Consider the following 17,061-nt stretch of genomic DNA (forward strand, 5'->3'; position numbering starts at 1 on the left):
GCTGTTGAACATGTATTCAAGTAAATGTATTGAAATACAATGCGGTTTGTATGATGCGTCGAGCTCGGTGCATGCAAGACAGATGAATGAATGCAAACATGCAAAGCATAAGTATGCTAATTGAAACATGCCCTAAAACTAACCCTCAAAAGCTGGTAAATAAAAGGGAGAAAGAAATGGGGGTTGGAAGACATGCATCACACACACGCACGCTTATTACAAAATTCGCCCTCTTGGAGGAGGGTCCGAATGAATTTAGCTAAGCTAAGCTATTCTAACTAATCTAATAATCTAATTAGACTAATTATTACATGATCAAATTGAATAACTAGCTAACACTAAGCTAACTATTATAACACGTTAACTAATTAACAAATTTAGCTAATTAATTATTACAAAATTTTAACTAATTAATCAAATTAATTAAATTACAAAACCAACCAAGTAAGAAACTAAATAGGCTGCCACAACTCTGCCTCAGAATGATGAATGATGCATGCTCGGTCGTGTCGTCCCGGAAATCCGTTACCATGCCTCATGTTGCCTCTGTTTGCTCTGTTTTAGACTTCTGAAAACTGTGCCAACCTTCAAAACACTTCTGCTCCACCTCATGGACATGCTGAGAGGTCATCGGCCAAAGGATAAAGGTCATCGACCAATTTTGAGGCTATCGGCCAATTATTGGTAGCTGATCGGCACACTAGATAGCCGATCGACCATCTCTTCCTGCAAACTCTCCTTTTTGCTGCAACAAAGCACAAACAGAGGCATGTCAATGTATTTGCAAGAAAATGTATGTACAACTACACCCTTTATCATGTCTAAGGCTCAAATGTGTGTAGTGTTCGGCCCTCGAGCCATCAATCACGCATTCCAATGCATGATGGCCAAAGAGGCCGAGTTGCACAAATCAATGTCACATGAATGCACAAAAACACATAAATGCCTTAACCTCTATCATGCGTGCTCAAGAGGGTCGGCGAACAAGAATTGAGGCACGTTTCATCACTCCAAGTATGAGACGTCCCTCGTGTCTCGTGTTTGGCTTAACACCCAAACCAAACACAATGCAATGCATGCATAGCTTAACAAAGCTAATGGCATGCAAACAATGTAATGCAACATGAGCATGCAAGCACCATGCAATGCAACTCAAGCATGCAACAACAATACAATGGAACAAGCATGCAACAACATGCTATATATCAAGCATGCAACAACATGCACATTATAATGTCATGCAATGTACCAAGCATGCAACAACATGCAATGTACCAAGCAATGCAATAAGCATACAACAACATGCAAAATGGACTTAAACTAAAATGGACAGACCTCAATCATGCCCAAATTAGTGGCCAAAATGTTGAAATGAAGGCATGAAATGCAAAACAAGCATGCATGCCAAATGGCTCAAGAATTAAGGCATAAGAGGACAACCCTCAAGAGTACTTAAAGAGTGACAAGCATGGATGTGTGACAACACTATAAGCTCTGAAATCATGTATGAAATGGTGCCAAACCACTCAAGTAACACAAGTATGGCATGTTAGGAGGCTCAAAGCTTGAAGCTAGCAAAAGGGACTTACACCATAGCTATACAAAGCATGAAGCATATGGCAAGTACAACCCAAAACAGTCCTAGATCATGCCAAAATGAGTCTAAAACATGCATGGAGCAAAGCCAAAACAAGCCAACATTAAGGGCATAAGGCATAATGCATACAAGGCCAAAAGGAAGGATTACACTACACCTACAAAGACCAAGCATGAGGTGACTTAGCCAACAAAAATCAGAGTTATATCATGGCATAATGACCCCAAATAAACACTGAAATGATAGCCCAAAGGCCTAAGCATGGTGGCATGCATAATGGCTCATGTTGAAGGCATAAAGGGCAAACCCTCCAACGCATTGAAAGAGTGAAAGATGCAAGTGTATGGCCATGAAACATGCACTGAAATAACATTTCAAATGATGCCAAATCATGAAAATAGTCTAAGCAATGCATGCTAGTGACTTGGAAACTCAAAGTTGGTAAGCTAGAATGCATTATGGCTATGCAAAGCATGGCATGCATGACTAAAACAACATAAATCAGAGCTTAAGCATGTTAAAACAAGGCTAAAAGCTTCTTGGAGTTGAGCCAAAACATGCAAGAATGATGGTCCAAAAACATGATGCATGTTATGCTAGCATGCAAGATTGCACTACAAGTATGTGAAGCATGCAAGATGCTATCAAGCGAACCTAAAACAGAGGTATATCATGGAAAAACAACACCAAAACAAGCTGAGATATGGCCAACATATGCTAGATAAACATGCCACTTTGATGAGCCATCTATACAAGCATGCAAGACACAAGGAGAGGGGATGACCCTTTCTTATTTGGGACCTTAAAACACCATTTCCACCACTAAAATTCCTCTGAGTTTTAGTGGTGGGAAGGCCAAAACAAGGTGATCCCAATAGCTTAAAAAGATGGCACAAGAACAAGGCCGAACAAGGCCAAACAAGGCCTAAGAGGGGGTAGACTACCCCCAACACAACAGTGACCTTAAACAAACATGTTAAACATGAAAAATCAGAAATTTTTTCAGTAGATAGTTAAGCTTAAATCAACATGCAAATAGGTCCAAAAGCTTAAACCAAAACAAGGGTTTAAAGGCTAGTTGACTCACCCTTGAAGAACACCTTCAAAACCATAACTCTAGCAGCTTTTCTGAGTTCAAACCAATCCAAAAACACTAACACCACCTCCTAAGTGCCTCAGCAACAAAAGGATGGTGTTCTAGTAGGTGCTTTAGTGCAAAAGTGTGAAGAAATTACACTTTTGAGCACAAATGAGTGCAAATATAAAGAGAGAGAGAGGTAAAATATATATATAGAGAGAGATATATAACTTGTATCTCAACTTTTCAGAACCCTTGGAAAGGGAGAGGGGTCTCACTTCCTGTAGAAAATCAAATCTCAAGCTTGTTGAGCAAGCTTGAGCCTTGATTCAATCCCTCCATATGGAGGATGAGATCTGTGCTCACCAGTTGTCACAGCTGGCAAGGAAATATCTGAAAAAGCAGATAGAAAGGTCTCGGCCAGAAAATATGACCGATCGACCAAAAAGAGTGCTGATCGGCCAACACTTATGGTCGATGGCAAGAAAACAAGGCGATGGCACAAGGCCTTAGCCGATGGGTTGTAGGGATGGCCAACAAGCCACCCTCTTCCCTCAAAAGCAGAACCACAAGTCCTTGGTCTACAACCAAGCACAAAACAGACAAGTTGAGAGATCCTAAGACAAGGCGTGCGGCCGAGACCTTCGGGAACTCAAAACGAACACGAGCATGGATGATCATCGAGTGTTCAAATGATGACGTCCAAGACTTGAGGACGGTAAAAAATGGGGTGTCTACAATATATATATATATATTTGTAGAAAGTAATTTAAATTTTTTATTACTCGTTTGACATCCAACTAAAAATTCACATGTTTTAAAATAAAAAATTGTCTTTAATGTTCAAATTCACATGTGTGTGTGTGTGTGTGTTTTTTTTTTTAACTTTTCAACTCCATTTAATGTAAAAAAAATCTAAAAATTAAAAAAAAATTGTAAATTACACTCGCCTCTCCTAAAGTTTGAAAAAAATATAATTAGTTCCACACATTTGATATAATTATACTGACCTTTTTTGAAGTTTTAATTTACATAACAATTAAGTCATTTTTTATTAATAATTCATTAATCGTATGAATGAAAAATAATATTATCATATCTTAGGTCATTTTTATTATTTCTCTTAAGTGGTGTAGCATTGCTCCCCCAACCCCACCTCGTCTATTTTTTTTTTGGTCAATCAGTCGGAGATTTATTACAAATATGAAAATAATTGCATTAACATCTAACAACGACCAAGCCCAACAATCATCACATGAAATAGTCCAAACTTGAAGAGAAATATATAAGTGAGAGGCAATAATAAATATTTACCATTGACTGACCATCTGACAATAGAAGTATGTAAGCGAACTAAACTAACCTAGTTTTTCACTAACTCAATAACTAACCAACATTGTTGTAATTAAATATCACATTCATACCAATAGAGTTCAAACTAATTATGTATATAGCTCTACTATTTTTATTTAGCAACATTAATTATTCTAGTTAAATGTCACATTCGTACCAATAGAGTCCACGCTAAATATATACATAGCTCTACTGTTTTCAAACGAAATAGTTGAATAATGTTACATTGTTATCATCATATTATATATTTACAAAGATTGACAAATAATCACTAATGCTATGCACTAAATCCTCAAATTATCCAAATGAAGAATCTAATGTAGGATATTCCTAGCATCTCTTCAGATTGTGTATAACTTCATATGGTAAAAATAACACTATTTCTTGGCTAGCCATAAGAACTAACATTAACTTTGCTTATACTTTGTGTGTTGCTGCATTGCACATTACTTTTGCCGAAAATGCTTTGGTTTCTTTGTTGTTTTGAGACCAACATTGTTGTTTACCATTCCTCTTGTTAAACTTTAGGTAGCTTTTGTATCTTTTGTACTTGAGAATGACCTCAAACTCCGTGTTTTGGGCAATCGGAATCAGACTCGTAGTTTTCTCACTTTTAGGTAAGATTTTCCATTATTGTTTTTCAACTTTGGTTTTATTTTTGCATAATAAGATGAATTGCCTAGGATTCAAATTTTGTTCATGGACTTGGCAGTTGTCGGATTTTTCGTAGTGGCAATTCGTACGACAAACATGCTAAGGAAGGTTATAACATGTATTATTCCAAACTGGGTGTATTTGCCATCATTAGCTATTGACAAATTCCTTGATGATATGGAAAAAGAGACACCTATCAAGTTTTCCTCTCACCAGCCTAAAATTGCAACAAATAACTATAGCAACACACGCTTGGTTTATGAGGTTTTGGTGTTGTGTATAAAAGGTCTTTGGCAAATGGAACTATAGTAGCAGTGAAAGTTCTAAGTGGTTTCTCAAATAAACGGATAGAGGAACAATTCATGGTAGAAGTAAGTGCTATTGGTAGAATCCATCATCTTAACCTTGTTCGTTTCGATGGATTTTTCTTTGATAAACACTTGAGGGCAATGGTTTATGAGTACATGGCTAATGGCTCACTAGAAAAGTACTTGTTTGTTGAGAATAACTTCATAGAATTTGAGAAACTCCATGAAATTGCAATAGGAACCGCAAGACGAATTGCATATTTGCATGAAGAATGTCAACAAAGAATAATTCACTATGATATCAAACTGGGTAATATCCCGTTGGATGTAAAATTTGCACCTGAAGTGCCTGATTTTGGATTAGCAAAACTCCATAATTGAGAAAATACCCATGTAACAATGACAGAGGGAAGGGGTACTCCTGGTTATGCTGCACTTGAACTTTGGATGCCCTTTCCTATAACCCACAAGTGTGATGTTTATAGCTTTGGAATGCTTTTATTTGAGATCATTAGGCGGAGAAGGAACCTCAATATTAATCTTCCAGAAAATCAAGAGTAGTTCCCAAAGTTGGTGTGGAATAACTTTGAGAAAGGAGAACAAGATGAATTGATGATAGTCATTGGAATTGAAAAGAATGACATGGAGATTGCACATAGAATGGTAAAGGTAGCTTTGTGTTACGTGCAATATAGGCTTGAATTGAGGCCTTTGATGAGTGTTATGCTGAAAATGTTGGAAAGAGCACTAGAGATTCCTATGCCGCTAAACACATTTCAATACTTACTGGGCATTTCACCAACTAATTTTCTCTCATACGGGACAGGGCTATCCAATTCCTTCAGTTTGGATTCCTTTGTGATGGAGACAAGATCTTCTAACGTAGATTTGAAGAATTATTGAAGATCTCTTTCACATTAAAATGAATATGAAGATACACTTGTGTATTTATACAGAAACTGATAACTAACTAACTAATTCCATCTAATACGAGAGAATACAGTTACACAGTTATACAATGACATTTAACATGTGCTAAATCTATCTCTTGAGTGTATGAGGTGAGCCAAGAATAGCTAGAGCTGCTGCTGATGTGGTTGAGCCAAGAGTAGTTGGAGCTGCTACTAATGTAGCTGGAGCTGTTGCTGATGTGATATGCTTATCATCCCTCGGCAAGCTGATGGGAGGTGTGCAGACCAACAGGTTGGTTTGAAGATAATGAAATCGAGAGGCAGATAAAGGCTTAGTGAAAATATCAGCTACTTGATCGATGGAAGGAATGTATTTGAGCACAAGCTTTTTGGCAGCAACTTTCTCATGAATGAAGTGGCAATCCACTTCAATATGCTTAGATCGAGTATAGAAGACAGGATTGGAAGCCAAAGCTATTGCAGATAAGTAGTCACACCATAGAATAGGAGCAAGAATAGAGGAAATGGAAAGATCATGCAGTAGCATGTGCAACCAACTAAGCTCAGCTGTAGCATGAGCAAGGGAGCGATACGCAGCTTCAGTGCTTGATCGAGAAACTGTGGGTTGTTTCTTTGCAGACCAAGAGATGAGATTGGATCCAATAAAAACACAGTAGCCGGAGGTAGATTTGCGATCACTAGCATCGCCAGCCCAATTACAGTCGGAAAAAGCCTGAAGTTCAAAAGAACTAGGACTAAAAGGCAAGCCATGAGAAATAGTGCCCTGAATAAGTCGAAGAATGCGCTTGACTAAAGAAAAATAAGCATTGGTAGGGGCATGCATATATTGACAAGCTTTCAGCATTTGCAAAAGAAGAAGAAGTGCAAGCTACAAGACCTCGAGTTTTAGACCTGGTAAGCATATGATGGACATTAGTAGAGGGAAGAGGAGAGACAGGACTTGAGGAGGAAAGAGGTGGTAAATCAATAACAAGAGATTGAATAGGAATTGAGGCTAAAGGAGAAGAAGAATTAGGCTGTAGAGTAAGGGGAGTAGACTGAGATGGAACAACAACAGAACAGATCTAAGATGGATCTGCAGAAGAGCAGAGCTGAGATGAAACTGTAGCAGAACAGAGGAGTGGATCTGCCGAGGAGCTAGGTTGGGATGAGCAGCAGAAGAAACTGCAGCAGAACAGAAATGAGGAATTGCAGAAGAACTAGGCTGCGATGAAGCACCAGAAGAAGCTGGGACTGTTGTAGAACAAAGGTGAGGATCTGCAGAATAACTGGGCTGAGATGAAGCAGTAGGAAAATTAGAAGGAGAACAAAAGAAAGAAGTCAGAGTGGACAAAGAAGGAGCAGAATGAGTTGAAAAAGGGAAAACATCTTCATGAAACTCTACATGCCTAGAAATGAAGACCTTACCTGTAGTCATATCCAAACACCTATAGCCTTTATAGGAAGGGTGATAACCAAGAAAGACACAAAGGGAAGACCGAGGCTGTTTAGAGGTGGTGTAAGGCTTTAACCATGGGAAGCATTGACAGCCAAAAACTTTAAAAAATGAGTAATCAGGTAAAGTTTGAAAGAGAAGCTCATAAGGAGACTTATGAGAAAGTTTGGCACTAGGTAATCGATTGATAAGATGATTAGCAGTAGCAACTGCATCAAACCAAAACTGTGTCGGAACAGAATAATGATGAAGCAAAGCAATAGTTGTTGCAACAATATGTCTATGTTTTCTTTCAAAAACACCATTTTGAGGTGGAGTATATGGACAAGAGAGTTGATGAAGTATACCTTGAGTTTTTAAAAATTTTGACATTGAGGAGTTGACAAACTCAGTACCACCATCAGTTCTCAACACTTGAAGCTTGGCAGAGAATTGAGTTTCAACATAGGCCTTAAATTCGATAAATTTAGAGAAAACTTCACTTTTATAGCACAAAGGATAAAGCCATGTAAATTTACTATAATGATTAATGAAAAGAACATAGTATTTAAAAGTGGAAGCTGTGGAATGAAAAGGTCCCCATACAGCACTATGAATTAAAGACAATGGTTTTTTTGTAGTAGAATTAGACAGCTTAAAAGGAAGGCGATGACTTTTAGCCACACTACAATGTATACAAGAAGAAATAGCAGGCTTTGTTTTATTAGAAAAAACAGACAAATGTTGCTTTAAAGCAGTAAACTTCAGTTGAGAAGGATGACCCAGTCTCTTGTGCCAAATATGCTCAGAAGCATGTGCAGTGGTGGATGTTAAGAAAGCATGTGAAGAGGAAAGATGATTAGGCATATGAGCAGAATGCTGAGAAGAGGACAACAGATGTGGAAAATGATACAAGCCATTAGCATTATAGCCCTTGTGTAAAATGGCCATCGTGTGCTTGTCCTGAACCACAAAGGAAGAAGCATCAAACGTAATGGTGCAATTGTTATCTTTTGTGAGTTGATAGACAGAGAGAAGATTAGAAGAGATAGGAGCATGAAGAATTTTATTAAGCTTGAAAGAAAAGTGAGGAGTAGGAAGAAGACCTTTACCTGTGTGATGAATAGGGAGAGAATTACCGTTACCAACTGTAATATGATCAGGACCAGTATAGGACTGAGACATGTTGAGATTAGAGAGATCATGAGTGATGTGGTCAGTGGCAGCAGAATCCAAATACCAAGGGGAAACATCAGAAGAATTTTGAGATGGAGAGGGAGTAGAGGCAACATAGGCTCTTGGAGAAGACTGTGAAGATGAATGTTGAAGCAAATTCTGATGCGAATTCTGATTCTGGTTCGGTGAATGCCGCAGCTGATACAAGTTCTGATGAAAATTAGCATCCAGACGATGCCAGCAGTCCATAGCTGTATGATTTCCTTTGCCACAAATTTGACAGATTAGTTGTGAGGATGAATAGGTCGTCCTCCCTCGACTTCGATACTGTCTTCCTCCTCCATAAAAGTTATCTCGAAATTGCCTCTATTATTTCGAAAAGAAAATCTGCCTCGTGATGCAGAAGAACTGCTATCTGAACTTCGCATAGAAGCATAAGCAACTGAATTGTGGTCTAGAGATTGCAATTTTCTCTGCTTGGAGTCTATATGCAGAGACTCAGAACATAGGAGAGAGGTTAATTCCTCCATGGAAATAGGCTCAACTCGAGCACGAATAGTGGTTTTGAGTGCATCAAACTCATCAGGTAAACCGTTCAGAGTAAGTAATACTAAATCTTCTTCATCAATAGATGATCCAGCTAGAGCCAACTGATCAACAAGATCTTTGATCTGATGCAAATACTCTTCAATAGACTTGGACTCTTTTGTCAAATGATTTAAACGATTTTTCATCTGATGAATGTGAGATCTTGACAGTGTCGTAAAACATTTGCAGAGTGCAGTCCATACCTCAAAGCTGTGTTGCAGATGAATAACAGAAGAAAAAATTGTAGAGGTAAGTGTTGCAGTGATACAACTTAGGAGATGAGCGTCAATTTTGTTCCAATTGACTCGATCAGGATTCAAGACTGCGAGACCAGTAGAGTCGTCCTTGATCATTGTTAATGTAAATTGTGTAAATGTAAATTACCACTACCACCCACTCCACCTACCACCTCCACTACCACCTACACCTACTACCATCTTCTCTTCTATATATAGGAATTGTAATATACAACACATAATCAATCAATACATAATTCATTCTCTCTGTATCTCTCTCTATCAATTTATCTTAACATGGTATCAGAGCTATAGGTTAAAGATCTTGGTGTTCTTCGCCTTCCGGCGGGCGGGCGGCAACCTCGCCTTGGCCGCCCGCCGGACCTCAATCTATTTCGCTTATTTTCTACACATACCTTCTCATCATTGTCCAAATCTTCTCTCTCTCGGAGGCAACCCAGCAACACCCACTCGAGCTTGCTCTCGGAATGACTGAACCAACTTCTGAACGCCGTGATCCTGGAACATTTGACATAAGGTTTGAAGAAGCCATGGGACTGGGGCTTCTATGCCACAGTCTGTCAAGTTCACCAAAACCTTGGTTGGGCATCATACCAGAAACCCGTAAAATCTCTTGATTCAACAGCCTGTTACATATCGGAAGAACTTGCATGAAGGGTGCAATCTTCTGATGCTCTGCTAACGGCCACAAGCGCCGCCACTACAACGGCGGCAACAACAATACATAGAGAGGGACTGTCCTCATGGCTGACTCCTCACCGGTGACCAACTCAACCACTCCGATCACCGCCAATAACCACCACAAGAGCAGCCGCAGAAGCACCGCGCCGCTGCCACCAGTGTGCCACCGTAATCTTCTCCACCCACAGCTTTATCTCCGTCGCTCCATCTTCTTCTTCTTCGTCTGCTGGTGTTCCGTTGTGATTCCACTCACAGATTGTTCACAATCGCAATGCATTCTATTCCCATTTCTTCTGTTCAGGAGGGGGGCTCTGCCCCAACACCGACATCATACCTACACTCCCTTGATGAGAAATTTTCTCCCTCACCAGAGTCAAAAGGAAAGGAGCCAGTCACCGATTTCAGCTCCCCAGACCGTGTCATAATTGATTCTCTTTTTCTCATATTCATTATTCCCCACTCTCTCTCTCGGCAGAGGGTTGGAGTACCAAACAGCTCACAAACACACCCAACTTTCTTTTTATTATTTTATCACACAAGGGAGACAGCCCCATGTGAACCATTCACACGGTTTCACACATTCACTTCCCCAAACAAAAACAAACCATATATATATATATATATATATTAAAATAATGCATCATAAACCCAAAACCATGTGCACCCACATTCTTTCACACTTTTGCACCCACGCTCTTTCCCACTTTTCTTTTATTTAAATATATATATATAATCTATTTCCACTACTACTACTTTTATTTTATTTTATTTTATTTTATTTTTTCTATCTTTCTTTTTCAATCCATTTTCCTTATTCTACAACTCGTAAGCATCACCCTATCTTCCACCAAAAAAAAAAAAAAAATTTGCACAATACACTCATTTTATTCATCTCAGGGGATCCACCCCTCCGATCACAATTACAAAAAACAAAAAAAAACAAAAAACAAAAATCAACAAACAACCCACACAAACACCCACCCACAGGCGGGATTTTTCTTCTCTACTCTGCCGCCGGTCTCTTCTTCTTGCCTCTGTCCTGGGCGGCCCTTGACGGTGTTACCTCTGTGTTTCCTAGACCACCAAGCACGTTGCCTCCTCCCTGCTCCTCCACTACAGCATATGGTGGACTTCCAAATCGGAACATCACGGTGGCTTTCCGCTTCAGCTCCTTGTTTTCTGCCTTTAGCACACTTATCTCTGCTCGCGCATCCTTATACATGCGTTGGAGCAGAGCCAGCTGGGAGTTTAACTGTTGCACCTCATATGTCCTGCTCTGCAGCCGGTGCGACAAGTTTGTGACCGCCGTCATGGACTCCACACATGCCTTCAAAGTATACTGATTCGCCTCCATATCCATTTGCACTGCCATTTTTTGCTCCACCGACTGCATCGGAAAGTTCAACGGAGCAAACCCAGTGGTGTTTGGTTGAGGTTCACGGGACACCGCACCCGTTATCTCTCTTGTTGACTCGTTGAGGTCGGGAAAGAGAGTCAGCAGACCACGGGACGACGAAGCCATCTCTCGCAACAGAGTGTTACAGACTATCTCTCTCAGCACAACGAAGCGTTTTTCAAAAGTTTTTCTTCGCAAGTTGTTTGTCTTCTGCCTCGGCCTCAGGCTCCGTCTTGGTTAAATAGCCGAGGCAGCCACGCGCATCGCGCGCCTCTTGACGCCAGACAAACGGGCACGCCAGCCAAGGCACTCACGTGCCTCGCCATCATATCTGGCACGCCTTTTGATGCATCGGGCACGCCTTTTGATGGCACGCCTTTTGACAGATTGGGCACACCTTTTGAGGGCACGACTTTTGAGGGCTCGATATCTACATCCATGTATATTTTTTGAGCAGCCTATATCCACACTCATACAGTGTCTTCTACACCGGTCAGCTTTATCACTCCCTTTGTTTCAACCTCAAATAGGTTTCTATCTTCACACCTATTTGAGTTTGAGGGGGGGTTATACACAGTATCATGTATAAGTCGCTCATGGCGCACTCCCTAAGTCGCCCCCTTGGTGCACCACCACAATATTCTACAACGGTCCGACATGACCCCGTAAACTGTCTTCTACAACGGTCCGACATGACCCCATAAACTGTCCCGACATTGATTCCGGTTAGCTCCTTTATGGGTCCGGCAAGACTCTGTAAACTGTCCCGACGTTGATTCCGGTTAGCTCCTTTATGGGTCCGACAAGACTCTGTAAACTGTCCCGACATTGATTCCGGTTAGCTTCTACAAGGGTCCAGCAAGACTCCGTAAACTGTCACAACAACTGTCACAACAGTGTCTGTTACAACGGTCCGACATGACCCCGTTAACTGTCTTCTACATCGGTCCGACATGACCCCATAAATTGTCTTCTACATCGGTCTGACACGACCACACAGTGTCTGCTACAACGGTCGGACATGACCCCATAAACTGTCTTCTACATGGTTATGACACCCCCATACAGTGTCCTCTACAATGTTATGACACCACCATCCAGTGTCTTCACCAATGGTCTGACACGACCATACCGTGTCTCCTATCCTGTTTCATTTTATTTATCAGTTTACTTTTCTGTTTTGTTATTCTCTCCAAACTCAAGTTGGCTAGTACCTATCCTCCTTGAGTTTGAGGGGGGCTGTTAATGTAAATTGTGTAAATGTAAATTACCACTACCACCCACTCCACCTACCACCTCCACTACCACCCACTCCACCTACCACCTCCACTACCACCTACACCTACTACCATCTTCTCTTCTATATATAGGAATTGTAATATACAACACATAATCAATCAATACATAATTCATTCTCTCTGTATCTCTCTCTATCAATTTATCTTAACAATCATCAATGGTGGACATGGAACTAATCCACTTACAAAATCCAAGAAGTCAGTTGCACGCAAGATATTCTGAAACTGGCTTTGCCATATAAGAAAGTTAGTTGCATCAAGTTTGACTATGATGAATGAATTTAGATTGGAGATAAGAAGATTGAGATTTGCAGGCAATGAGGTCGATGGAGATGAAGAAGAGGAAGCCATTAATATGCTCGTGAGAGCTCAGAGAGGCTCTAATACCATGAAGAATTATTGAAGATCTCTTTCACATTAAAATGAATATAAAGATACACTTGTGTATTTATACAGAAACTAATAACTAACTAACTAATTCCATCTAATGCGGGAGAATACAGTTACACAGTTATACAATGTCATTTAACATGTGCTAAATCTATCTCTTGAGTGTATGAGGTGAGCCAAGAATAGCTGGAGCTGCTACTGAAGTGGTTGAGCCAAGAGTAGCTGGAGCTGCTACTGATGTAGCTGGAGCTGCTGCTGATGTGATATGCTTATCAAGATTTACTCGTATGATTAGATGAAAATCGTTTTCATCTTATCACCAAGGACACCAATTGTAACATATCGGATCTTAAACCCAACTTATTTATGTTAATTGGTACTCATTACCTTTTATTTGTGTTGTTTCCGGAATCTTCATAATGATAGGTTTGCATTTGGTCTTGTAATTGTTATAAATGAGACCTCCTTCTAGATGTTTAGAATCTTGATTAATGTTTTAAAGTGGTGTTTGGGCAAGATCGAACCTAAAACTCCAAATTCAAATTTTTGTTTATGACTAGTCTCCACTCTTTTGCTCTTTGCTCTATCCACACTCTGAATCTTGATGTGAGACCAAGACCGTTGGAAAGCTTACTTTTGGAGCTTCAATTTAGACATTCAATTGACCTAATTCCAACTCTAGAAAAAACAAATATGCATGTTTGAAGTTTACCTAGTAAAGTAGTCGAGGTCAATCCGCACGTGTGGAATATTTGTTCCACATGAGCAAATTATGCATGTTTGCGAGCAAAACTTACTGGGTTGATCCGTATGAGTGGCCCATAAATTTTTTACGAGCGAATTGTATGGGATCAGAATCTTTTGAGCAATGTGGCAACCTCCCAACCATGCATTTTGGACCTATTTTCTTCATTTGGTTGAGATATTTTTCTCTCTTCATTCACTTCAAACACACAGACTCTCTATCTCTATTTTCTCTCTTTCTTCAATGTTCCATTAAGATTAAGGTGGTTGCGGCTTGTATTAATTAAAAAAAAAAAAAAACTCAAGTATTAATATTGTAGAGCATGGAGATGGCTTCACTTTCATCGAAGGTAGGGTTTTAGCAATTCTCCTATTCTCTATTTAAGGTAGGGTTTTCTTCTACTTATATAACATGTGTTTATATGTGTATAAGTAGTAGTTTCTTTATGCTACATTGAGAAATTTATAGAGATTTTGAAAATATGCATTGTAGGGAGTTAGGGTTTGGGATTTATTGGCTATTTATCTACTGGACTATATGTTCACCTTACGTAGCTGATAATTTTTTAGGTGTTAAGGACGTGCCACAACTCTGAGTTGTCATTGCATATATGTATGGACTAGAGAGACCTCTGTTGATTGATTGGCTTAGGTCTTTTTGTGTTTTCTTGGACGAGTGCCGTATTTTTGTAAGGGTTACACCTTCTTACTTGATGTACACCTAAGGGCATTTATTTTTATTAAATGCTTGTTACTTTTGATTTCATATTATATGTATATGCCACTTAGATGATGAATACAAGATGTATGAAATGAACGAATCTCATGTACTGAATGATATTTATATATATATATATATATAAGAGATGACATTTGATTATTATTGTTATTTTTGTTTTTTCTTTAACATTTGGGAATATTCTTGTGGGTCCAAATCTTAGAAATCTAGGGTATGACATGGTATCAAAGGTAACCAAGTTTGAAAATCTTAGACTTGTGGGAAGTGGTTTTACCATAATAAGTTTTATCTCGCTTTGTCAAGATGATTGCATGTTGATATGCTAAGTGATATCAAAATGTTTATATGTTGCATATTTATGTAGGTATGGTGTTAAGTCTCATAGATATTATTTTGTGTCTAGTTGACTAACTTAGAGATCTTATTAGAAACGCGCTTGGTTAATGTTGTATCTAGTTGGAATTCTGATAGAGTTCTAAAACAAGTAGTTATCCTTGAAGACTTAGCTCGATTATGTGCTTAAGTATTATGTGACCAATGCGTGAAGTAGAATTTTGTGACTAGTATGATGATCGAAATTGATTGTGACATATGAGCGCCTTAACAAAAGGCTTTAGTGTGATGTATTTTAAACCTCGTGTTTATCTCTTAATATGGATGTTTTAGGAATGGGTAACAATCTTTGAGAGTGTAATCCGTTGTGTTATGTATTATGTGTCTTATGATTTGTGTTGTCTAAATTATTTTGGAGTGTGAGTCTACTTCAATGAGAGGTGTTAGTTCTATGAGTTGTTCGTATTGTTTAGCTTGATGGCTGAGTTTCTCCACTCACTCAAGTAACTGTGTGTGGCGTTTGTATTGGACTTTTAGTCAATTAGCTTGATATATATTTATAATTAAGTATGGTCTTGGTGTTGTAGAAATTATAATGTGTGGTATGAAACTTGTTGCTCTGAAGAGTATGATTATTTCTAAGTCATGTAATAAATCTAAGGAGAGTGAACTAGATAAAGCATTTTGAGGTATATTGAGTTGGGGATTAAACTTGTAGGTAATGGCGTCGTTAGTTTGAATTTCTAGTAGTAGTAATGGTAACCTAGGAACAAGTATTTTGGGATGTTGCCGATTGGAACACATAGACTTGTCGTATATGATTTTGAGCATGGAGATCATAGGTGACACATTCATATTATGAAGATAGTATGATTAGATTTTTTTTTTTTTTTGATCGACAAAAAAACTTTATTGATGAAGCACGTACAAAGTACAATGGAAAACATCAATAAAGAGGAGTTTGGAGCTAGAACAAGCTTTAACCTCCTAGCTAGTGAGGAACCAACAAACAGAAAAAAGCAAGAAGAAACAAGACTAAAACAACTATACACAGAAACCAAAAACTCCCAGAATGAAGGCACCTTTGATCAAACACCAGAAAAAAACAAGACTAAGACACCTCTGATCAAACACCAGAATGAAGGTAGCAGGGATTAACAATAGCAAACGGTAATCACAGAGCAATCACAGAGCAAACCAGATTAAACAGCCCCAAAAGCCTCTGAGAGCAGAACAACCAAAAACAAGACCTCCGAGACACCCTGAAAACAACCAGGCCTCAGGAGGTAGGAGCACATTGTCCTGATACAGCAACCAGATTAGATTAGTGCTAAAGTACCACAAAAATCGTTTATGGTAATCTTCTTCTTCTTCTTCTTCTTCTTCTTCTTTTTTTTTTTGGTAGCAAATTTAAAATCAAATAAGAAATAGATAAACCTACAAGATGATTATTGATTAGGATAACAATAGTTGAGGTCCTTTGAAATCATTTTCGGGCTCAATTTTCACAAGAGTGTGATTAGCAGAATTGGGGTCTCAAAGCTGATTTCTTTAATTGTAATTGATATGGCTGGCGAAATATTTATCTCTTGTAGGAAGGATCACTCTAATCAAGTCTGCTCTTGCTAATTTACCAGTTTATTATATGTCAATTATTTTTTTTTATCCCATTAAGGTGATGAATGTATTGGAGGAGATCTAAATAGTCTTTTTATGAGATCACAATGAAAGAAAGATAATGCATCTTCTTAATTTGAAGAAAACCACTATGAATTAAAGATTGGGAAGAGTTGGTATTAGCAATCTGAAACATAAAAATGACCTTTGATGTTAAAATGTGTTGGGTTTTCTGTCCATAGAAAAATACATAAATATTTTTGGAAGCTAATTTTTGGATCATAATATGTTTTTGAAATTGCTTTGGGAAGATGTATGGTTAGACACATTTTGTTAGGATGTCTCATCATAGTCTTTAATTGTTTCTTTAGTAATATGGCACATACTCTTTGAGAAAGGAAAAGATTTTGTTCTTTGGAATCTATTGGGTTTGCTGGCAAGGGTGTAATGATTACACATAGGCAGTAGTTGGCAGCTCTGGCTTGGGAAGTTCAAAAGTTTGTTTG

General features: G+C 38.7%; 1 pseudogene; it reads left to right on the top strand.

Annotated features, from left to right (window-relative positions):
- The first annotated feature begins 959 nt into the window (after window positions 1-959).
- LOC114267365 (G-type lectin S-receptor-like serine/threonine-protein kinase At1g34300) lies at window positions 960-5,893 on the top strand (annotated as a pseudogene).
- Window positions 5,894-17,061: the final 11,168 nt, after the last annotated feature.

Source organism: Camellia sinensis, chromosome 4, assembly GCF_055761805.1.
Source record: "Camellia sinensis isolate YWXY chromosome 4, ASM5576180v1, whole genome shotgun sequence".
In the NCBI taxonomy this organism is placed as follows: Eukaryota; Viridiplantae; Streptophyta; class Magnoliopsida; order Ericales; family Theaceae; genus Camellia; species Camellia sinensis.